The sequence below is a fragment of the Siniperca chuatsi genome, linkage group LG19, assembly GCF_020085105.1.
Source record: "Siniperca chuatsi isolate FFG_IHB_CAS linkage group LG19, ASM2008510v1, whole genome shotgun sequence".
NCBI classification, from domain to species: Eukaryota; Metazoa; Chordata; class Actinopteri; order Centrarchiformes; family Sinipercidae; genus Siniperca; species Siniperca chuatsi.
Genome location: NC_058060.1, coordinates 16,247,978 through 16,273,089, shown reverse-complemented (window position 1 = coordinate 16,273,089; position 25,112 = coordinate 16,247,978). Strand labels below are relative to the sequence as shown.

Here is a 25,112-nt window from a genome sequence, read left to right as displayed (position 1 = left end):
AAAATACCCAAAAATGTCTGATTTTTTAATTTTCTATAATATTAAACTTAATATCTTTGGCTGTTGGACTGTTGGTTGGCAAAACAAGCCATTTGAATATGTCAACATATCTCAATTTTCTGACGTTTTATGGATCAAATGATTAATTGATGAATCAAGATTGTTAGTTTAATCAGTGATAAAAAAATCACTAGCTGCATTAGTTGCAGCCCTAAAAAAGCAGCAAATGCTCACAACTGAGAAGCTGGAAATAGGTAATGTATGGCTTTTTTTGCTTGAAAAATGACTTTAACTATTAATGATGAAAGTAGGTGCAATTAATTTTCTATTGATTGACTAATTAATCAACCAATTGTTTCAGCTCTTAAAAATTGAAAGATTCTTTACATTAACATTGACCTTTTTTTAAACATATTTTTGGACATGGTATATTTTGTGAATCCAGGTAATTCTCTAGTTTCATGAGACAGATGGCACTGGCACCTAGAATATTAATAGGCTGAGTCTATTATTGCAGTGTTTTGCACTCTGAAGCGAACAGGTAAGAGATCACCAAACAGCATCTCTCACTGCACAGACATAATGTTGGAAGGAAACCGTTATACAAAACAGAAAGTGAAAAAAGAGGTGTATAAATCTGGTGCTGAAAGGGTTAACAATGAGTGACACACAGGGGTATTAGTGAAGGGGTCCCCTGCTTGGAGCATACTGCTCGTCCAATCACATCACTCACCAGTACTCAGGCCCGTTATTCACATGACTGAGCTAAACCTCACTTCCACACCGGACCCTGCAATTGGCCTTTATCTCTGCGACTTCATCACAAAGACGCTGTGATTATTGTAGATGCCTAAGCTGCCATCACACTCTCCTCAAAACTGCTGTGAAACTGCTGTCAGTGCTCAGGCAGCAGTGTTGTTGGGACACATGTCTTCCAGAATTTACAGTTCTTGATGGCTCCCTGCATAGCCCAGAAATCAAGACATGGAAACCTGTGCTTTATGGCTACATAACAGTTCTAAAAAATGTAGTGCAGGAGTGCACACAGAGATATTAGCTTGGTTGAGTGCCAGACAACAAAAGCAACACCCTTCATCTGCTTATTTTCCTTTTGCTGCAGCACTTCCTCATTGAAATGTTTACATGCAGCACACGTGCTTTCAAAGAAAAGACAGAGGCTTCTGAAGCACAGGAAGCACTCTGCTGCAAGTGACTCCTCTGATACTGATACAGAGCTGATAACACTGAAGTCACACACATGGTATGGTTTACATATATATCAGCCAAGATCGATGCAAAAATCATATAACATTGTTAAACTCTAACCCTTGACTAAAGTTTTTGCTAGATTTACAGCCACTGCACCATTAAGCAAACAAGTATATCTGACCAGTATTAACTTCCTTGTTCCTTCCAATGTTATTAGAGACATGCTTTACAGGAACAGATTGGTTTTCACCAAAAACTGCAATGCTGTTTCTCTTCAACAGAAGGTGAGAATGGAGGAGACAGAATGTGATGGAAGTCCCTCGTCACGTCACACTCTCACTGACACAAGGAGAAGGAAACCACACACTGCCATGTTTCCTGTCACAAACTGAGCACTTCCTCCTTTTTTTGGTTCTCATTGTCTGTGACAATTTCAAAGTTTACCCTACAATGTCAAAATAGGTGCTGCTGGGAAAAAGCAAACTGGCCCGCTGAAATTTCCAGCAAAAGCAGAAAACCGATGATGTTATCTTGAGAATTCAGAAGAAATATTTATGAGTCAAGTGTCAACAGCTCACTCACCATCTTACTGACTAAGACAAATAATGTAGTAACCGTAACTCAACAAACAAAGCTGATTTACTCATCAGTTTTTCAATCATTCTGTCCATGTGTGGTTTTCTTTTTGTATTTTTGGTTTTGTGCACATGCCATTAAGGTTATAAACAAATTGGATGCAAAATAGCTTTTGGAGACTACTTGTGATACAAAATAAGGTGAAGCTATCATATTACAGCTAGTTGAAGTTACATTAAGCTGCTCTGAGAATGTATAAATGCAACAAAATATCTTCACTTTCCTAGGTTGTTTGCTAACACATCCTTATACACTTTCAAAGATATTTTGGGAAATATGCTTGCTTTCTTGCCGAGAGTTAGATGAGACGATTGATACCACTCTCATGTCTGTACAATAAATTTGAAGCTACAGCCGGTTAGCTGAGTTTAGGATAAAGACTAAGACACGTTATATCTTGTTAATCAGTACACAAACCAAACAGTAGATTGAAGTGAGACTTCAGAAAGTCACTGCTCCCCAGACAAAAAGTAGTCATGCAAATAACCCCCATAAAACCACAACTTGTCATTTTTACAGTCAGTTTTTGTATCAAACAAATTTTGTTGCAGATTTTGTTGCCTTTGGACTGAGCCGTGCTAGCTGTCTCTCCCTGTTTCTAGTCTTTATGCTAAGCTAAGCTAACAGGCCACTGGCTGTACCTTCATGTTTACCGTACAGACATGAGAGTGGTACCAATCTTCCCATCTAACTCTTGGCAAGAAAGGGAAACAAAACAATTAACAGCAACACCAAGTCTTTCCACATTTCTTATACAATAACACAGCTATCGAACCACTCCTTTAAACTAGACAAACAGAGAAAGACAGGTAACTGTGAGCCATGTGAATATAAACATTCAACTTAATCTGGTTGTGTAATCCAGTTGTTTTTGTTTATGTATGGCCTGAGTCACATGTGCACCCAGTCCATTTAAACGGTTCTGTACTGTAGTTAGTTAACAAAATCTCAGCTTCGGCTCTGCAATAGTTGGTTGTCGTCAAACAAAATCACCCTGTAACATCTAATGAGTGGCATTTTTTCACTTGGGGGGATGGAGGACAATACAGTGCTGGTAATGGGGGAAAGGCGGGGGAGGAGCAGGTTGGGGTGGCTGGGGGACGTGCAGTCGCTGAGGCTCGTAGAATCAGCATCACAGCATGCTGCTGTTACCACGGCTACAGTGACATGCAGGCCAACTGCAGGTGCCAGGCCGACAACAGTGAGGCTCAATTAGAGACCCTGGGAGAGGGAAGATAATGAAATCCAGCCCCGGACTGACGTGGGTTAACTAAATAAGTCCACAGTCGTTTAGCGTTAACAAAAAAAAGACAACTGGGTGGATGTCAGGGCAAGAAAAGTGGTCACAGACCCCTGGACAGTCGTTCTGATTTATTGACTGACAGACTAAGAAGTCTTGGTACAGTGTTATATAAGAGTTTTCATCAGGTATATGTCCTTAATTTGTTTGCGTTACCACACTTTCCTCACCTCTAACAAACCGTTATTTTCCCCCCGGTCTCTTTCTTTCTCTATCTCTATTAGTCCATTTCAGCTTTTCTATGTCTGTACCTCACTTAGGCTACTCTGACACAAACCCCCAATACACACGCACACACACACACACACACACACACACACACACACACACACACACACACACACACACACACACACACACACACACAGTACAGCTTCAACCTCCAGGCTAGCCGCTGCAGAATGGCCTCAGAATGTGAGAAAGGGACAAGTAGCAGTGTTTACCGAGCACTACTGTCCACACATCCGTTCCCACAATGGCCCCATTGAGAGTGGGCCCAGGTTAAAGCCTATTTAAAAGGCTTGTTTAACACTGAGAAGAGGGGCCACATACCCGAACTGCAGGGAAGGGGAGGTGGGGGGAAGGAGAGGGATTCACAGCAGGCTCCTCACCCTCCACCCTAGCTTATTCTTCAAAGCTGAGCTTATGTTGTGCTGACAATTCACTTTATCTCTTTCTCTCACTGCACTTCTGCTTTTTCCTTTTTCCTGTGTGTTTTTGAAAATAGTTTTTCACATTGTGTCTGTATGCACGTGTAGACGTGACACAGTCTGAGTTGAACAGAGGACAGGGGCGAACGGAAAGGGAGAGGAGGAAGAAATGGGTGGGAGTAGTTGTAAAAGTAGATAGTTTTAGGAGGGAAAAGCAGGATGGATGGGCAGAGGGGAGGAAAGAGAGAGTAAAGGACAGCAAGGGAATATTTCCCCCTCCACCCTCCCTCCTTCCCGCCTTTCTCTTCTCCTCATGTGAAGGACAAGCCTGGCGGGGCTGCGGTCTGGCCCAGTGATTGTGTACGGCGCCTTGCGGTGCCTCACACAGGAACCCCATTAATCACCGGAGCAGGTCTCTCATTCCTGGACACAAAGACCCCACACACTGACTGCATACACTTGCACATGCAAACACACAAACACAATGAATACTTGCATATCATATTGTGCATGTGAGGGAAAGAGGAAGAAAGAGCAAGAGAGGGTATGGAGATTCCTAAGCGTTTTCACAGAAGTACACGTAATTATTTCTAAAATGTTTTGGCAGCGTTCAGCAGAGAGAACTGAGAAAGGAATGCCAAATAGTTTGGAGTCACACCAAGAGAGCAGTCTTGAATTGGTTTAGCATTTAGTCATGGAGTGAATTTGTTCCTGCAACACAGCACAGTCCTGATATTTAAGACATTAAAGTGCCCTGATCTTGTGACATCAAGAAAGCTTATTTCATATTCTTCCTCATGGTGCCAAAAGCAGTATCTGATTTAATTAAACAAGCAAGCAAATAGCTAAAGATGACTCTGGTGTCTTGAGAAATTAGATATAAGTGCAAAGACATGCAGGAGATACACATATTATCCCACAAGTCAAGCAGGCAATGTTTTCCAGGTCATTTGGTGGAGAAATCCCTGCAGCAATTCTATTTCCATCGGCTGCCTTGAGCGTGAGTCCATGTGTGCACAGTCCGTCTATAGTAGGAGCTGAGGAAAGGACACAGCTGAGGTCATCCCCTATATTAAGACTACAGGCTCCTCTTACCCCCAACATGCACTGCAAATAAAATATATCTACCTTAATAAGTCATTCACTCCCACATGCAGGTTTAAAATGAAAAATGATAGAAATTGGGTCATTGGGTGAGGTGACTGCACTTGTTTCCAAAATTTGCATGGGGGGAAACGAGTCAATTGCTTACTTTTTTTAAATTACACTAAATACATGAAAAAAGTATTAAACAAGTTGATTTTCACTGGAAAGAAATTGCACCTCCTGGCAAATTCTCTTGTTTTAAGGAAAATAAGCATATCTATATCAATATACTGTACCTCTTTCCAAAGTTTCAACCTGCTTGCTATGATGAAACAAATCACATTCTCATCAACAAGTCAGCACATTCATTTCTTAATTGTTCAACATGTTTGTTGTCTGAACAGCTGCAGAAATGGTCATTGTCAGCCTTGAAATGTGTTGTATGCTGCATGTGTATTCAAACTTGTACATCTGCAAACATAAAAATGTAAAAAAGCAAACAGGAAATTGAATTGATTGATAGTGCTATCTGCAGGTAGAGGAGCAGTAAAATGTGGAGTTGTCTGGCATACGAAGAGACAATCATCTGTGTGGGTATGTGTGTATTTGTGGGTGTGTGTTTGTCCTCCTCCACTCTGCCTCTCAGACATCCCCCTCTCATACCTAATCCCAGCCCAGCCACTATAATTTACTGCCCGGTAACTAGCCATCGACAGGGAGGGGATGTGGGAGAGAGAGGGAAAGGCAGGAGCCAGAGGCAGGTTGAGGGTCAATGTCTATATCGAGCACATAAACCCCCATGTAATGAACAATATTTGTGTACCAGGAGGAAGGTCGTCAGGGTGAAATGGAGAGGGAGAGGGAGTTGCATGTCACATGCAGACACAGGACTCCATTAGTCAAGAGCTATAGAAAACATGTATAATGCATTTTTGTGTATATATGTACAAGCAAATAAAGAGATGTGAATATGAATATATATAACTGAAGAGATGTGAATATGTTTTCTTACCTTTTTTCTGACTTTTTCTGATGTATCATTTATTGTTTTTATTGTTTTCTGTCTGATGCCAAATGTGCTGCTGCCGTGTTGCGTGTAAACGAGAATTCTGATCTTAATGAGACTAATCTATATAAGCAAATATAAAACTGAAAACAAAATCATTTGTTTCCTTTGGAACGCAGGCATTAACTCACGTGCAGCAAGAGTGAATCACTATCCTAATTATGTGTTATTGCACAATCAATGTGTTTATCGTGATGAAGCAGATTAATTTTTGTCTGAAATCCTGCGTGTGGTGAGGTATAAATGCAAATGAAGGCTGACACTAAATGTCCATCAATGCTCTAATGGTACTAGATTAACACACAACAAAGTGAATCAAATCAGGGCTGAGCAGCTGACCTCAGCCTGTGTAAACACATTGTATGTTTTTAAAAGGAGTCTGAGTGCTTGTTTTTTTTTTTGTTCATGGAAAAGCTGGGCCTTTGCAGAGAGATTAAGGCAGCAGATCCTGTGTATTTGAGATTTGATGCGCATTGTGGCTACTTTAATCATCTCAGTCCTAACATGACCTCACACTGTACCAGCATACTCTACAGATGTATCCAGAGCCTTCAGGCCTGTTTCACCCTACACTCTTCCCTGGTGGTGAAAGCCCCACTGGGATTGACCCAACGTAAGCCCCTTTCTAACTGATGGGGCTCAGGGACGTGGCGTGACAGCATGTGTTTCCTAATGATTAAACGCTGAGTAAGGAGCCCATCAGTGACCAGGCATCAGCTTGCACACACCTCCAGGTGCTGTTAATCACCTAAACAATACACTGCATCTCACACACAATGGATCCATATGCAGGGGGCAATCGGCCATAAATCTATCAGCCGTGGTATCAGCAGTCGTTACGGTAACAACTGTGATACCGCTGATGACAAGGGAGTTTTGTGAGAATAGGTGAGAATAGGTATCTTGGCAGGCAAATCAAATGCTGACTGATCTACATCAATGTGCTAATGGCGGCCTGATACTCTAATTAATTAAACTAAAAGCAAACAGTGACTATTTATTTATTGCTTCCTGGGGTTAATTCTTCAGTAGATCAGGTCTGTGTTTTTACAGGTGTGATTAGAACACAACACAAGATGTTGATGGAATATGACATCTCAGCACTGTTAAAACCTCATGAGCAAATATGTAACATAAGCAAATAACCTGGGTCTAGAAGCAGCAGCATGGCAGATCTAGTGAATTTAATAAAGCCCTTTAAGAGGACACAAGCATGAAATATGCAGCCTGTAAAACTTTTAGAATCTAATTATGAGCAATTTGGAAATTCTTTACAAACCATTTATACGTGTACTCTTAATTCAAAGTGTTGTTATAACCACAGCTGAATACTCTGTTTGATAAATTTATTAAAATCCAGCTAGAAGAGGCAAAACTGTTCTACAAGGAAGAGTTTTTTGTTGTTTCTATATGAAAGAGACTTGTGACCCACATCCAGTCTGCAGAATTCAACAACAGTGGCTTTAGATAAGAGGAGGCATTACAGAATAACATGTTTCCTTTCTGTCTGATTAATGCATCAGTGACAGATGCTGAGGGGATTAGGTCTAGATTAGTATCCTTTCCACTGACTCTGTTTTCCTCTGTTTGCCACATTGCCTTTCCAATGGTCATTTTCAAGAAACAAACAGGATCAGCTTTCCCTGTTTTTCTTTTTACTCAGCCGTTGTTGTTTTCATGTTGTTTTCGTCAAATGTGTCTGGTGGACTAGATTATTTTTTCCACTTTCACAAATTGACTGCTGGATCTCAGTCTTACATATTGAAATGTCAAACTGCCCAGCCAGGTACTGTCAAACAAAAGACTTTCCTGCAAAGTGTGATCAGTTTCACTTCACTGCTCTGGCACTCTCTGTACTCTTGTTTTCAAGCATGACTCATTATGTCACCTTTATTAACCTGACTCATCAGTCTTGCAGACAATATCACGGCAGGATACAGGAAGTAATATTTTTTCTGCTGAAGCTGGCAATGGGATGGGCTGCTTCTGGGTGGATTCTGGCTCCTGTTTAACCGCCCAGAGATAAAGCTATCAGCGGCAGGGCCTGTTCTCCATTGTTGAGAAGAACACCCGGACCCTAATGAAGTGCATGTAAGTGGCATAAAGGAACAAGGGTGTGTCTCTTCCTCTCTAACCTAAGTAACGCCGGTTTTCTCAGTGTTCCCTGAAACTGCATTCACAAGCAGATGTCTGCTGGCAGGGCCTGCCAGATAATGACAAAGGATTAAATCGCCTGATTCCCACACCACCAGCCCACTGTGTTTGTCTACCCTCTTTAGCAACAATTTATGGACTCTGCAGAGCTGAGATAGATCGACTATAGGAGTATAAGCTGCAGAGGAATAAAGAGGGGCGCTAATCGGTGAGGAATAATTCCAATTCAGGACAGTGATTTGGGATTAATAAAAATGCAAATTTACAGAGATGTGATGGAATGATTTCTTGCGTTGATAACATGTTGTGGCAAAGAGATGACATGTTCAGCTGATATACATATATAAATTGTTTCATCATTGATTATCACAGCACTATATTTTATGTTGAAAAAAAAACAGCCAGAAAACCTATAATGGAATAGTTTTTGCTTTCTTGCAAAGAGTTAGATGTTGTAGCCACAACACGCTAGCTTAGCTTAGCATAAAGACTGGAGACAGGGGGAAACAGCTAGCCTGACTCTATCTAATGGTAAAAAATATCTGCCTACCAGCACCTCTGCAGCTGAATCTGAACAAAAGCGTAGTAAAAATGACGCTAGCTAGCCAAGCTAGCTGTTTCCCCCTGCTTCCATTTTTAGTTTTATGGACAGATATGAGAGTGTTATTAGTCTTCTCATCTGACTCTTAATTAATAATTAATCTTGCAAGAAAGTGAATAAGCATATTTCCTCAAATTTCCACATATTTCTTTAAGATTGCTTCTTATTGCACCTCTTATTCTTAATTTCTCTTAGTTAAGCTGTGTTTTGGCATGTGCCCGTCAGTTAGAAGCTTTCACTGAGGTCACAAAAGCAACATGTTTTGGCTGTGATCATTTGTCAGTGAAATGAAGAAAGAGTAAAAATTTATCTGATATTCCCTTTCAACTAACCCATTATCACTGTTCTTCCTGGTCTTCAAGGCCTCAAAAATGAGAAAAATTAAGTTCCTTTTTTTGCCAACAAACTGACTGTAAGGCTCTAAGGCTACAGTTTGCATTAACAATGGCATATTTTGGGTGCTTTTGGGTTCACTGGCTCCACTGGATCGTATCAGAGTGCCAAACTCCCTGCAAACTAAAATTAATTGACTAACATTTGATTATAGTTGATAAGAATTATGCTAAAAAGGTTAAAAATGAATGAGCTATCTTTAAAAAAAAACAACATAAAAGAGACAGAACAAAACCTGCCACACATGATAACCTGCAATTTTAAATCAAAACATAGATTTTTTTGGTTTTATGTGTAAAATACAGAGCCACTTTTGTCTGAACACAAGGATGCTTTGAATACACACTGCTTATTTCTAGTGGATGATTTGTGTACCAAACCTGGCAGACATATCATTTGTGTGTGTTTTAATGCGGAGTCCTACTGACTCCTGCAGTTTTGCGGATCACCCAAAATAACACCGTGTGTTTGTCATTTAGGGATAATGTAGCTGGCTGGCAAAAGAAAGCAGAGCAGCAAAGCAACAATTAGAGAACTGTTCTCTCCAGCTCGCGAACAGGAGACGAGAGGAGGTCACTGTTTTCATTTGGTCAGGTTTGCTTGGCTGCAGTGTAATAATCAACTGGCAAACTGTAAAAAGAGCACTAGTCAGAGAGTTGAAAGCAGGACACGCATTCTCACTTCATTTTAGCCTCTTTATTCAGTGCTGAGAAATGTAAAGTGAAATGAAATATTAACTTTTTTTCAGCTGTTTACAGTCTTGACTTTGTTGATGTATATTTCTATTCATAACCTCCCAATGCATGAATTTTCCCTTGTGCTTACACATAAACAAGAGGCAACACTTTCCACCACAGTGTATGTGACGAGGAAAGTATCCTGACAATCCCTGGCTTTGTTTGCAGTAAACTACAGCGCTCACCTGTGACTGTAGTGGCATTGGCAGCTATCCAGAGGTGTGTGTGTGTGTGTGTGTGTGTGTGTGTGTCTGTGCATGTGTGACTAAGCGTACAAAAGACAGAGAGAGGGCCAGTCAGGCGCCTGTGTATTGGTTTGCCTGAGTCTGGGCCCCAGAGGAGGATTTGCAGGCCAGATAGGATTAGGCTCCCTCTCTTTACACAACAGTGATGTGGATAAGGAGTCCGCGGAGCTCAGGAGCACTCCAAAGCCCCATTAATACACAGCAGCAGAAACCGCACAGATGAGTACCTTAAACAGCTGAGCCTACTCTGTCCATGTTTGGTTATCAATGCTCGGCTGCTGCACCGCTGGTCAATTATGCCCACAACCAGCAATGCCCGGTGGAAAATTCGCTGAATGCACCCAATTATCAGGGACATCTTCCTGTTACTGAGCTGCAGCCGCTTTTGATCAGTCACGTTTCATCTCACTCGAAGCCTAAAAAACTCCTTCTGTAACTGTAATCCTGGTTGTCATATCATCATAGCACTTAATAAAAGTAGAAAGGATCCTCAATATTTGGTAAATTCGGTTTATTTAATTAATCTGTGGCAACCTGCAAACACACACAGTAAAATGCTTGACAGTATCACCTGTAATTATGTCTCTTGGTTAGTCTCCCATTCATGATCATTAATGGCAATTTTCATACTGTAATTAATTCCAACTTCTAAGTAATAAGTCGTCTCATTATCCCTGATTATCTAACAAGCTACAACAACCCCAGTGGGTAGAACGAGACCAGTCCAGGGCGTCTTCCATACGGGTAGCTTAATGGAGAGCGTTACATAAGTGAAGGGTCCTCCTCTGCCCTGCGAGGGTTCAAAGAGCCCTAATCACATTAAGACAAGCCACTTGCGGCTGAGTTCAATCTAACTGCAAACTCTCTCTGAGCTCAGATAAGACCCGAGCCATTCAGACAAGACAGCAGCAGTAGTCTCTCATCACACGGTCTGTTTGCTTCACGTTGATCCCTTTGTATCACTTCGATCAAGTCTTTATAGGAAACATACAGCTCCCTGCTTATTTCACCATTAGATATACACATACTGATTCATGAGTAGTCTGTCATCAGGGCGGGCTCTCAGCACAAATTTCTTCCCACTTCCTCTTATCCCTGACTTCAGAGCTTCAACATCATCTGTCCCATCTCATCCTAAAGTCTCTTCCTCTTATCTCCTTCATTTGCTACCTCCTGCAGAGTGTATTGATCTCTCCGCAATCTGCCAGCTACACACTGTCCCACAGAGGCTGCTGGGCCTCTTGTACAGTACTGGAAGTTAAAAGAGGACAAACTGCTCTACTAGACATATAATGTCAACAACAGCAGCTCATTTTCTGCACATTGCTTCTTTTATTTGAACATTTGATTATTTTGATGTTGGCGTAAATATGAATTAAGATCATTCAACTTCATTCTTCCATGTTTCTTCTGCACTAAAAACATACACTTCCTATGAGAAGTCCAGATATCTATGACATGATAGGAGAGGCTGATTTCGTTTGCCCTCCATTTGAGGGTGTAGTTACCCTTTAATGGCCAGTCACGTGAACTCTGGTGTCCTGAATTAAAGTCAGACGCGTTACATGCCCATCCACCACCCTGATCTCCACACCCTTACTTTCCACTTAGCTGTATAAAGGGCACACTACTTCCTGCATTGCCATATTGTCATTAAATCATCCAGTATTAGCGTAAATCCTAGGGATACTGGGCCGGGATTAAACTAATCATTTTATAAAGTAGTTTTGGTGTAAATGACTTAAATGACCTGTAATTATTACTAACAGGTCTCTCAACTGCCTGGAATCAGCCAGAAAAGGTTCCATTTGTCTGACGCTAAATCCAAAATTTCATGCCACCAAATTACTTGGTGGTTGCAGAGTGCTGATGCACAGTATTCTCATTGATTCAAAGGCGAGGAGATTGACATGCAGCCAGTTAGAGGGCACTCTGCTGAGATTACTGCCACTCTCGCAGTCTGTTCTGGTGTTTAAGATTAGAAAAATAACCAACTGTGGACAGTGAGGACATTATTAACCAAGGTGTTGGTACAGAGATGGGCTGCAAAGGGCTTATTTTCATCACAAGTCTCTATCTGTGTGTTAAAAGCTGATTAGTAAGCCTTGCTCTGGAACTAAACAGGCAAAGAAAGGGTGTAACAGCGATGGCAACCAATGAAAGAAGAGGGAGGTCATAAAGAATCCTGTTTCCGACACCACAGACCATTTCTTACTTTTTACAGGGTCTCTGCCACAGAGGGTCAGGGGGTCTTGAGTGGAGCTCTGTGTCTGTGTGATTATTGAGCAGTAAGCAGCGAAGTCAGATCACGGTCATGGACATTTACAGATAGAAATATATGATCTCAGAACAATGAGTTGTAACAAAGCCTAAAACTGAGAGCTCATTAAAACTCACAGTTGTGGAGGGATGGTGAATTAGGAGAAGGAGGAAAAGGAGGCTACTTGTCTGTTCTCTGTTCAGCTCTCAGTGTACAGACCTGTACATGGAGGAGGGGAGGGGAATGGAGGGGAGGGAGGGAGGGAGGGGAGGGAGGAGGGGTCAGCTGTATTTAGCAGGAGAAGCTTCCTGTGCGTGGGCCTCATGGCGCCGAGCGGGGGACGGGATCCACAATCCAACTTGCTGTCTCCACAAAACACCCTTTGCTGCAAAACACACACACCCTCTGGCACCGATTCTGCTCTCAATTTCCTCCCTGTAATTCTGGCTGCTGGTCAGAAAAAAGCAACTTCCTAACAGTGAAAGAGCCCGGACAATCATTTGCTACTTAGATCACGTTAAAATAATCATGCTTCATACTGCAAGAGAGATGTTGTGTAAGAGCAGAGGAAAGGTGATGGCGAGGAAATCTGATTGAAACAATTAGTGACACAGACTGATGAAAGTGAAGTATCCAGGAACTAATTATTACTCCCAAATAAATTAAACCTCAACGACTTTGACATCTTTATTTTCATGTGTAGACAGATAGACATTTTAGTTGACAGGGTCATTTCTGTGTGCAGTCATGATTATTGATTTCAACTGAATTATATGATCCATATCCAATCAATGAAAGGAATTCCCTAAAGGTGCACAGAGTGTTTGACTATCAGATCCTGTGCATTTGACCAGGTCGGTGCGCGTTTTTGCAAATTAGATTGAGCAGAAGCCACTCTTAGGTACAATTTAAAAACATTCAAATGGCCTCTCGGTTATATTTCAATTTGTCGTACCAGAAATAACGACTAATCACTCTCTTGTTCATTCATTCACTGCTCCCTATATGATATACACTAAATAGTTTATTCTATAGAGATAAATAAATCGAGATTTTGGACACTTGGCAATCATTGTCGTTTTGCGTCATCACTGACAGGTCGCACAATGGTAATTTTTGCATCTATAAAATGCCACTCATTGCATTGTGGGCATGCCATGGACACATTTCTTTCCTCCATTGTGGGTACTTTTAGGGCACTTTAGTGAATAAATTCCACACTCAGAATTTGAACACTCATATAAAATGGCAGATGGTTAATTTAGTAAAAAGGGAGTTTACAGACATGCTAGCAGCTCTTTGAGGCTACACTGCTACAGTGGTGCTCTGAACTAAATGCTAACCTCAGCATGCTAACATGCTGATGTTTAGCAGGTATAATGTTTACTATGTTTACCATCTTAATTTAACATGTTGGCATGCTAGCATTTGTTCCTTAGCACTAAACACAAAGTACAGCTGATGCTGTTGGGAATATCACTAGTTTTGCAGGTATTTTGTATTAAGTATTGGACAAATGAAAATTGTGACCTGATGATGGCACAACAGAAAAAGTCACCAAAGGCATTACAATTCATCCTGTGGGGAACAAAAAGGTGTTTACCAAATTTCATGGCAATTCAACAATTTCCATAGCACCATCCAACAGTTGTCGAGACATTTCACTCAAAACTATAAATGTAAAACCTCACGGTGGTGCTAGATAAAAAGTCAGAGGATCCTCAAAATCAGTAGGATTCATCCTCTGTGGATAATGAGTGTCTGCACAAAATTTCATGGCATTATATCTTATAGTTGTTGAGATATGTCAGTCTGGACCATAGTGGTGGACCAACTGCCCATCAGACCTAGCATTTCCAAACAACAAACAAACAAAAACTAACAATTCAGAAAAATTACCAAAACAAAAATAGATAGTAGATTTATGTCACTAACTATTTGGATAGTTGCTTTTTGATTGCTTCATTGAGAGAGTTGTAATCAAGTGTAAAGTGACACTTTAATACTCTTAAGAAGTAGATATGCTTCCCGCAATGTGTTTTACAGCAATCTGTAGTCAAATCTAATACCACACTTAGAACCAAACATTACTTAAAGACAGTCACAAGGTGCCGAACCTCTAATTAGCCTGGCCTTTAGTTCTCATCCATGATAAACAATCTTAGTGAGGACAGGCTTGTAATTAAAAACCTGAGAAATCTGTGTCCACATGCTGTAAAAACAAACATTTATTCCTACAGTATCTCTGACTTTATACACCTGTGCCAGCCATCCCCTCACAAACGATTCCTAATTCGTGGACATTACAAGACCCAGAGGATGTTCCTAATTACAGGGCGCATGTAAACCAAACCAAGCCTGGTTACCCCTGGAGGGGTAAGAACACAGGAACATCAGGCTGGAGCCAGTTTTATTGTTGTTGCCAAGGTAGAGGAGAAGAGCAAGGAGGAAGTCCTAAATCAATCCCACTCACTGAGGGGTTCACGGTAGGAAAGAGGCTGTCAGCAACAGGAGGTGGATCTGTCACGATCAATTACAAAACCACAGGGAATAGCCCCAATGAATTTTGATACCAGCCTTTGTCTCTGTTTGTTTTAATCTCAGGACTTTTCTGTGCTGATAAACAGTTCATTTCTACATTACGGCTAAAACAGACATACCGGTGAATCCATTATTTTTCCAATATATAATATATATTTAGGACATTTTGTGAATATGCTATCAAAAGTTCTATGTCTGTCTGAATATAGAGGCTTATGGAAATCCTTTTATCCTTTTAACAGATTAGTCACTTAATTTCTATGCAAATTTGTTAATAAAGTTTATTTTACTTGTTCAGTTTAACTCTTATTAATAAGAGTTATAAGTAAGTAAATAATTATAAGTGCATTACACAAAAGTTCAAGAGCCATTTGTTTCCTGGTTTTAAGAATATTGCCCATTTTTAAGCATACTTATTGTTAAAAGCTAAAAACTAGATACTTGGCAAAATCACAAAACATCTGCTGTTTAGATGCAGCCGCACAATTACCCGCTCTATTGCCTATTCTGTTGTCAGTCATCAGTGCTATGTGCAGACACATTATATACTACCTCTGACTCTCTGTGAGATGTAATCTGTGCAGTCATCTTGAGAGGTTTGTTGTAGCTGGTCTGAAACACATTGTTTCTTTGAATAGTAGCTGACACAGCCACATATAGAGGACAAACTGGGAGTGGTATCTAAACTCTCTATTGATGTTCAGAGTGCAGAGTCATGAACTTAAACAAATACTCGTTTGACAATAAATAAAATATGTTTTAAATAAATTTTTAAACATCAAAAAATCACATAAAAATAAGAGATTTCAAAATAATCTGCTCAACTTTGCAGCTACCCAACAGGTTGATAACAAACCCCAGACAGCCTGTGTTTATCACTGTATACAGTTTCAAACTGAATCTGAATTATTAGCTTCCCGTGACAATAACAACAAAATGTATTCCATTCAAAGGACATCCCCGGTGCCAAGTTGCAAGGACATTGTGGTGTATTGATTCCTGCAAAGCTTTACCAATGTTCTCCTCATATATAGGTCAATGAGGCTGCAGACTCGCTCAAGTGCAGCTTCAGTCAGATATTTAGGTCACACCCCAATTACAGCGAGGCAGAGAGATGAGCTCTGCAGGGGGAATATCTTTTTGGAATACAGCCATTTCTTTGAATATTATTTTGTAGTTATTTTGAGAGTGAGGTCTGGCAGGGGCTTGAAGCAACAAGCAGCGCTAACAGGAAGATGACAGCTCGGGTGATTGGGTTTGAAAGTGGACCTGTCTGGCCTCTATGCTAATGCTCTGGCTCCTAGACAGTCTTCTGTTGGCGACGCTCTCCGGCGAGCTCCAACCCTTTTCTTTTGAATGACATCACCATTCATACAGGCATGTTGACATCATTGGGAGAGTATGTTTGGGAATCACAACAGCAACATTAAAGCACAGCTGGCAATTTATACCTTGTGCTGGTTTGTGTGCACTTTTGTTTAAAGAGTTTCCCCTCGGGGATCAATAAAGTATTTCTGATTCTGATTGTGATTGTCTTAATCTAGTCAATTTCTCCACCATATCTGCATATTGTCACCGCTGAAAAAACCTGATTCACATCCCCAAACAAATCCATAAATCCGTCCTGCATGCTGAAACTGACTGTGAGGTTTTACAAGAGGCAAAAGAATGTTGCCAACCCCATTTTACCTCTCCAAGGGAAGTCCTGGGAGAGTAAGCAGACTGAATGTAAAGTCAATACCATCATATACAAGCTCTGCATGTGGTCTGCGTCAGATCAGCCTTGGGAGCGACTCTCAGCAAGGGGGATGGATGGGAGGGCTCATTTGAAATCCTGAATACACAAAAGAACTGAAGCAGATATGTCTGTGGTAAAAATGATAAACATGCTACTGCAGATGCTGCGAATGAAACAGACTTTTTAAAAAAATGGAATATAACAAATGATAAAGACAGGCAGTTGTCAAAGGGAAGGAGGCAGGAGAACAAGTGTTCCTAATTCACAAGATTGTGATTAGTGTGACAGATTTAGTGCATGGTGACAAGAGGGCCTTGCACTCTAATTGGGGGTTTTCAGCTCTGTATGTTATTTTAAACTAGCTTATGATGATTATGGCAAAGTGACACTAACTCAACTCCCACGTATGCTGCTGGCAAGATTCTGGTAGATGAAGAAAGAGTTACTTTATGTTTAAAATAAAATCATGCTTGCATCATGTGCTATGAATAAGAAAACGCAATTCCATGCAACCTTATTTTTTAGATAAAAAGTGTACCTATAAAATGGCGTCAACCAAAAAGACTTGATATTATAACAATTATGATATTATGAGTGGGAGAAAACACCTTATAAAGAGTAAATCTAATGTTTTTCATGAGCACAAATGTAGATTTGTTGAAAACTACTCACATAAAGAACTTCACCCCCATCCACCAATGAGTGTTAGTGGGTTGACTGTGGGTTTTCCAGTTGCTTTATTACCACCTGGCACTCTACATGACATAAACTGGCCCAGCTGCAGGGTCAGGCCCTTCAACAGAAATCCCCTGTGTGGTGTTGTGCATAAATGTACTGCTAAACAAAACAAATAACATCCTACAACAAGGAGACACTTCAACGGGACAACACAATTCTCATAAACTGGAGAGTTGAACCATCAAACTTTTAAAATTTTCATAGGAAGTTCTTGAATCATTTACATGTCTCAAAACATATCTGAGGAAGGTCCCTGTGATTTTGTAACACCACTGAAGAGTTTTCTCTCAGCTGCCACAATTTGAGTTTGAAGCCTACTGACTTTTTCTCTAGCGCCACCATGAGGTTGACATTTGTGGTTCAGTGAGTGAAACATCTTGTCTATTTGATTGACTGTGTTAACGTTTGCTACATATATTCAAGGTCCCTAGAGGCTAGATTCTAATTAACTATAATTATCTAACTTTGGTAACCCCCTGACCTTTTCTCTAGCGCCATTGTTGGGTCAAAATGTCCAGTACTTTGGTTTATGATACCTGCAAAACTAATGACATTCCCATCATCATCCCACTTGTGTTAGCATGCTAACAGGCCAAATCAAGATGGTGAATATGGTAAAGATTAGCATCAGCATGTTATCATTGGTGCCATGCTACCATGCTAGCATGGTGCTTTCGCTAAGCAGGCTGTGTATACACAAAGGAGGAAAACGTTCTAACATTGAATCACTATATAGTTTGATTTGGTTTTGACATCAGAAAAATGTTTAGAGATGAATTTAGAATGGACAGTGAGCCGTGACACAGTGACATCTAACTGGAATACAGCCTTCATAAAGGTTATTAATTACACCTGTGCTTTTCCTGCTATGACATGTTAAAATCATGAAAAATCCCAGTTCTGCTTTCATCGTGCTCTTCTCTAATGTACTTAGAACAGAAAGTCCTCTGTTTCTCCCTCAGTAAAAAAAAAAAATTAAATAAAAAAAAAGATCATCTTACAATTTGGAAATGCTGTACTGTCTCTCATCTTTTCTCTAAATATCTTCCCTGTTACTCATCACTACCAGCCACATTGAATATTTTGACTTCTTTCCCGCTGAAAAATTCTTGTGAGCTGTAGCTACTAACAGTGAGTGAAAGCAGAAAATATTTCCTACTTAATCTTAAGCCTGTTATTCTAAGGCTCTTTCCCTCTGGCAGAAAAGACACACAGGATGGCTTTCCCAATGTTATCCCTTAAATCTTCCCCAAGTTATTGCTGGCATTAGTCTGGCTATTTCAGCTGCGATATCAAAGCAACACAATGGATGCATCAGAACACAATGTCCCATAAAAATGCACGACAGAAAACCATAAAGACTGTAAAAGATACATAATCAATTCCTTCAGCAAAGGCAGGCTGGGCAAGCTCTTTAAAAAGCTGAATTACATCATGTGGATCTAATGAGTGATGAGTCTCTGGATTTCTAACAACCAGACCTGTGTCTCATACACAGTAAAGGATGTGTCGATAGCAGATAATTACATGGTTTGCACTACATCACACACACACACACACACACAAACACACACACACATACACACACACACAAGCAAGTGTGTCTGCTTCAGGAGGTGATTTTCACAAATGGAATGTATGATGTCAGTGTTTAAACGGAGGGTAAAACCATAGACTGGAAAATACGAGACCAAGCCCTTAAAATAAGCGAGAAGTCAACAATGCGACAAGGGGGAGGGCGGGGTTTCCAGACAAACACTCCTATGTTTTGTTTTTTTTTTCAATTTTGCTGATTCTGTGGAAACTTCAAAGGAATCAGAAAACAAGTATAGGGAATAGAGATCTGTTTTGTTTTCTCTCTGTCTGCTACTAGGTAACTTGGCATATGGCCAGGGAAAGGAAACCAGAAGTCAGTGCAGGAGGCAGCACCCCATCAACAATGACTGATGTCCTGATCTCATCTTCTGACACATGGTCAGTTGACAGCAGCAGTATGACTGCAGGCAATCAGTGTTACAGATCAAATATCTAAGCAGAGTTACCAGGCTGCCATACAAATTGCATTAGGCATGTGTCTGTAATGTATGCAAAAGGAAATTAGAACAATGTGTGCTCACTGTATAAGCAACTATTCCCCTTTTTCTCCCCAATTTCTCTTTCAAAAAAGAACATTAAATTCATGTGAATATTACACTTCATGTGTGCCTATCAGGGCCAGAAACAGGATTTTAGAAATACCCAGCACCTAGATTTCATTTATTTTATTGTGGTTAGCACTGTTTCCTCACAGCAAGAAGGTTCTTGGTTCGAACTGATCGGCCTGCCACGGCCTTTCTGCGTGGAGTCTGCATGTTCTCCCGGGTTTCCTCCTGGTGCTCCGGTTAGGTTAATTAGCGACTCTAAATTGCTCATAGAGTCAATTCAATTAAATTAATTTCAATTAAATTTATATAGCGCCAATTCATAACAGAAGTTATCGCATTGCACTTTTCCTATAGAGCAGGTCTAGACCGTACTCTTTATAATATTATTTATAGAGACCCAACAAATCCCACCATGAGCAAGCACTTGGCGACAGTGGCAAGGAAAAACTTCCTTTTAAGAGGCAGAAACTTCAAGCAGAACCAGACTCAGGGTGGGCAGCCATCTGCTGCTGCTGGTTGGGTTGAGAGAGAGAGAGAGAGAGAGAGAGCAGGAGGCAAGAGAGCATACAGTAGCACAATGCAAATTCCACATATAATTTTTAAACAATAATAATGTAATGGTAGTGGTAATATTAATAAAAAAATATTGTGTGAATGCAAGCATGAATAGTTGTCTGTCTATATGTGTCAGCCCTGCGATTGACTGCCGACATGTCCAGGATGTTTGATGTGATTTTATCACGTGAAATGCTGCTTCACTTTTTGTTCCTTACAAGCACATGTGAAATGTATGTTTTCGCATGTAATGTATAACATTTCATATGTTAGCTATATTAAAACCACAAATTCCAATTTGATATGGCGTTCATCTCACGTAAGAAAATTACGTGAATCATATGCTATAACCTTGCAGTCACCAGCTTACAACCCTGAGATTTGGGACTGAGGTGTTAGACAGCGCTCGCCACCAACATCATCAAAACGCCAAATGAGGGAATTTCTTTAGTAAGAATGGTGTTCATCCCCCCAGTAGAGATGCAAAGACTCAAATAATCTATACCAAGGGGCTTTTTTGAAGCTGTTCTTAGCTGCTCATGGTGGTGCAACACCTTACTAAGACGCTTTATATTTAGACTTTTCCTTTAATTTGGAACTCATCTGTATGTGCTTCTTCTGTGGCACATGGTGCACAGCCAAAAGCTTCTTTTCACATCCAGTCAGCTAAACCATGCAGGCAAGTACTATTAGCATCTCCCCGACCAGCAAGTATCCCTAATGTTCTTTCAAGTACATGATCCCACACTGGCTTCCCACCTGAGAACACAACAAATTGAAAAGCACAGCCAAGCTTGTTACTGGGAACAGAATCCCTGTCTCTGCAATAGTGGGTGCCAGATGCTCTCTCTGTGTTCCCCCTGTGTGCTCAGAAGGTTGATGTTTGCCAAATGAATGTAATATAACATTTTCAAGACATTATGTGTTTTCTGTAAATGCCTTCAGATGAGATTTTGCCTAACCCTACCTATCATTATAAATGTAAATATGACATGGAGAGCACTCTCAGAGAGAGGGAAATGGGGATGTCTTGGCTCCAGCACTCACAATCGCGTTGTGCAGAGAAAACACTGGAGGCCTTGCTCAATCATGTCTTATTTCAGCACCTTGCGAATGCAACATTGAAATAATGTGACATTCAAGATAAGTCGTAATGACTACCTTAACGATAGTAACTGGTTATTATTGAAATGTTAGTGTGGCAATTCATGCAGAGGGTGGCAGATCCATCAGGCAGCAGAACTACTTTGTGTTAAACAATTTCCTTACGATGAGATTACTCCCCATTCATTACTCTCACACACACACACATACACAGCCAGAGAGCACCCTCTGCTTCATTTGATGCTTCTCTATTCACACAGATCAAAGGGAGAAGACCTGATTGTCCATACATTAGGACAAAACAAGCTTCTCCACAGACTGCCTCCAGCATGAATGCATTACCAGGATAGTTATTTTAATTAACGCTTCAGCACCATCACCTTTCACCTGCTTTCAATATCCCATTCAAGTTATCATGATTTCACCTGGCCAGCTCTCAATACTTTTGGCTGGGAAACTAAACATACAACCAGCAAAAAATCTAAGCAAAGTGATTATTTAGCTTTTTCTCCATGCTATCTATATCAGGCCTCTTATCTTTCTGTCAGTGATGACAGCTGATTGCTCCTGCAGAGGAACAGCAGTCTGTAAAAGACCACAGGGAAAGCATGGCTTAAATGGTGAGTGGGCAGCTTGCAGCCAGGTGCCCTGGGTGTTCAAAGGACAGAGTCGACCAAAGGTCACTGGAGTGCCGAGCTTAAATTACATAATCAAAGTTTGTTTTAAGCTTTTTTTAAAAAGCTAATATGTGTGGAAATTTTATGTGATTGCAGAATCTTTTATTTTATTATTCTGTTGGCATAGGTTTGTGTTTGTAGAAAAATGAGACAATCCCAAAGAAAACTGGTGCAGTTGTGTTGCTTTCAGCCCATTCATTTACTAGTGCTGGAAGTTGCCAAAGCTGGAAATTTTCAAACTTTCTATATGGTGGCTTTGAAAACCTTAAACATTATTTAATTAATGAATAAATACAAATATAAACATATCATAAATTATACAATTTTCAGAATTGTATGGTGTCTCTGTGAGAGACACTTGTTAGACCTTACAGTAAATCTCATTTAGTCACCCATCCTTTTTCTATCATAGTTAGAATATAGCAGTTAGGGTCAAGAGGGGTTGGAGCCTATTCCAGCATGCTTTAGACAAAAGGTCAAGTCAAGGAAGCACCCTGGATAGGAGGCCACTGTGTTGATGTAGCTGGGGGTGCACACCTAAAGGCAAAGAGTCTTTAGACTGTGAGAGGAAGCTGGAGCACCTGAAGGACACCTAGGAAAACAAAAAAACAAAAACAAGAGAACCCTGGACATTCTTGCCGTGAGGCAACAGTGCAAAGCTCTGAGCTAATCCAAGTCCCAAACACAGACACCCAGAGAAATTTGGATGGTGGGTTGTCTTGTCAAGAATAACAAACAAGCTGCTAGAACCAAACCGATAAAATGTTAGCATTGCAAAATATAAATGTTCTTGGCACTATTCCAGGTTGCACTTGTGTTTAAATAGACACAAGCACAGGAACTTCCCTTCCCTCAGCTCTGAGCTTTTGCTCAGGACTGCAGAGAGATGGCTGGCATCTTTGGGTGGTCCTGTTCTCCCGCCACCTCTCCACACAGTGTCTAACACTCGTGTGACATTCCTCACAGGGGTTACCACAGGGTCTGTTCTTTCTCATTGATGTTTGGGAAATTTTAAGAATTGTAATTGTGCTTTGTTGGTCTTCTTGCTCCTTGGACAATAGGGAGGCATGGAAAGGAATGCATGGATCATTAAAGGGTCAGTTCACCCAAATTAAAAGAAAACATATTTTCGCACTAACCCCTACAATAGCTGGTGGCATCTAGCCAAAGAGAAAGTTTCTGGTTTTATTTACTTAGGTTTAGAGATATCCTTTGGTGGGACTACTGACACCACCCTGATACAATGGATCTGAATGGAATTTGTGAAGCTCAAAGCACTGACTGCTACTTCTTTGGTAGAAAATATTCCAGATGAAAATTGTTCACTGTGGATTACCCCAAGTTACCAAGGTACTGTTTCTGGAAAGACACATTGCTGCTGATGAACACAAATGAAATTCCATACACTGTATTAGGCTTTTTGAATTACACAAAAGCCAATTGTGAAACTTGTTCAACAGGAAATCACTGTTCACTACAGCAGCCACTATAAGAAGTGAAATAGAAATGATTAAAATACTCCAGCTCACTCACAGTTTGCTTTTTAGAACTTTTTGTTTATTTCAGACCTCAAAAGACAGGAACCTTTGAACACAATAAATGACCACTGATGTTTATAGAGACTTCCAGACTTCTGCTGATGTTTCATAGTTTTCATATTCTTACAAGAGCAGATGCAGTCATTTGTATGCATGGCAAAGAAATGTGTGCTGTGCTTCTCATCTGATGCCAGTGACTGCAAACACCTCAAAGCGGACAAAGGGCATTCGTCCAAAAATTAATATAGTTAGACCTCAGATTCCTAAAACCTGTGATGCTTCTTATATCAGATGGCAGCAATTTTTATTTTCCTTAGAAGACCGACACCCACTGGCACTCCCGACCGTCCTCCTTTGTCTTTCTGCTTCCGCAGGCTTTTGGCTCTTTCAGTGCGAAGCGCGAGGGCAGGAGGAGCCCCACTTGGCACAAGGGGAGGATGATTCCCGAGCAGCCTGTCGACTTCACTCCCTAATGCTCTTTTGCCTGCCCCACTGACTGAGTTTTTAATAAATGATGAGATGTGGTATAAATAAACCACAAGGCAGTGCAACTGCCAAAAGGCAGAGAGAGATACCAAGGTAACACACAAGAGATGATAAATAAGTCAACAAGGACTCATTTGCACTTTTTGGTTTCTATCACAGTTATTGTGGCACTACGTTAGATTGGATTTGAGAGGCAGCAAGTATGTCACAGCACATGCATAAATTCAAGTCAGGTTATGCACCACTTCTATATGATTTCTAAATATAACTCAAAGGGCAATAGCTTGGCTTTTTGCTCTTTAGCTTGTTTCTTTCACTACTCCCCCCATCGACAAGTTAAGCCATTTACATTGGCTTTATTGATATCATTTATATTCCTAAATATGAGACATCTTTATATCAGTAAATTTGAAAAGTGTATGTGATGCAGGATAACATAAGAATGTAACAATCTGTGAGATGTCAACCATACAGGGTCTTGCTTAATATCAAAAATAAAATGAAGATTATAATTAGTAGTAGTAGTATAACACAGTTTTTATAAAACATTTTCTCTAATCATTTTTACGATAAACTCTGCTTAATATGCATTGGCAAATGGGATATTTGATAAAAGCTACTATATATTTACAAAAATGTACTGTAAACATTAGTTTTTACCAAAAAGAAAGTCACTCACTTGATGTTGTACTAAGAATCACTATCTGACAGACAACATTGACTTTTATGTCTTTGCTTACAGATGTAACATATAAGACACAACTCTCTCTCAACAACATTTGTATGAAATGACGTTATATGAAGAAAAACTTGAGCTTGAGCTATTACGGACAGACCAACCTCACCAACCAAAGTCTAATTCATTGCCTTAAATGTAAAAATGGACACTATTACTAAGAGATGACTGGTTTCATCAACAACAAGTCATTGATTAATATAAGATGTTGGGAAATCATAATAACAGTGCTGACCTCTTCAACCGTTGGGGAGACAGTGGTATTTTGCAACAGAATATCAGCCTATATTCCAGCTCTGTCACTGCCACTTTTGGTCTGCAGATAAAGACAAACCTAACCTTGTCCTAGATTCTGCAAGAGCTCAAGTGGTGACAGAGCAAACTTTTAAACTAGGCGAATTTATACTTTTTCACGGGAAAAGTCCACTGGACAACAGCTAATGCTAAAAACTTGTGAGTAGTATTAAGTGATGCATATCGCAGAATATTAAGTGATTTTTGAACAGTGCAGGGCAAGA

At 40.3% G+C, this 25,112-nt stretch overlaps 1 long non-coding RNA gene across 1 annotated transcript in view; it reads right to left on the bottom strand.

The window, feature by feature from the left end:
* LOC122866655 overlaps window positions 1–25,112 on the bottom strand; it is a 66,818-nt gene that overhangs the window by 6,555 nt on the left and 35,151 nt on the right. The gene's annotated exons all lie outside the window — the stretch shown is intronic.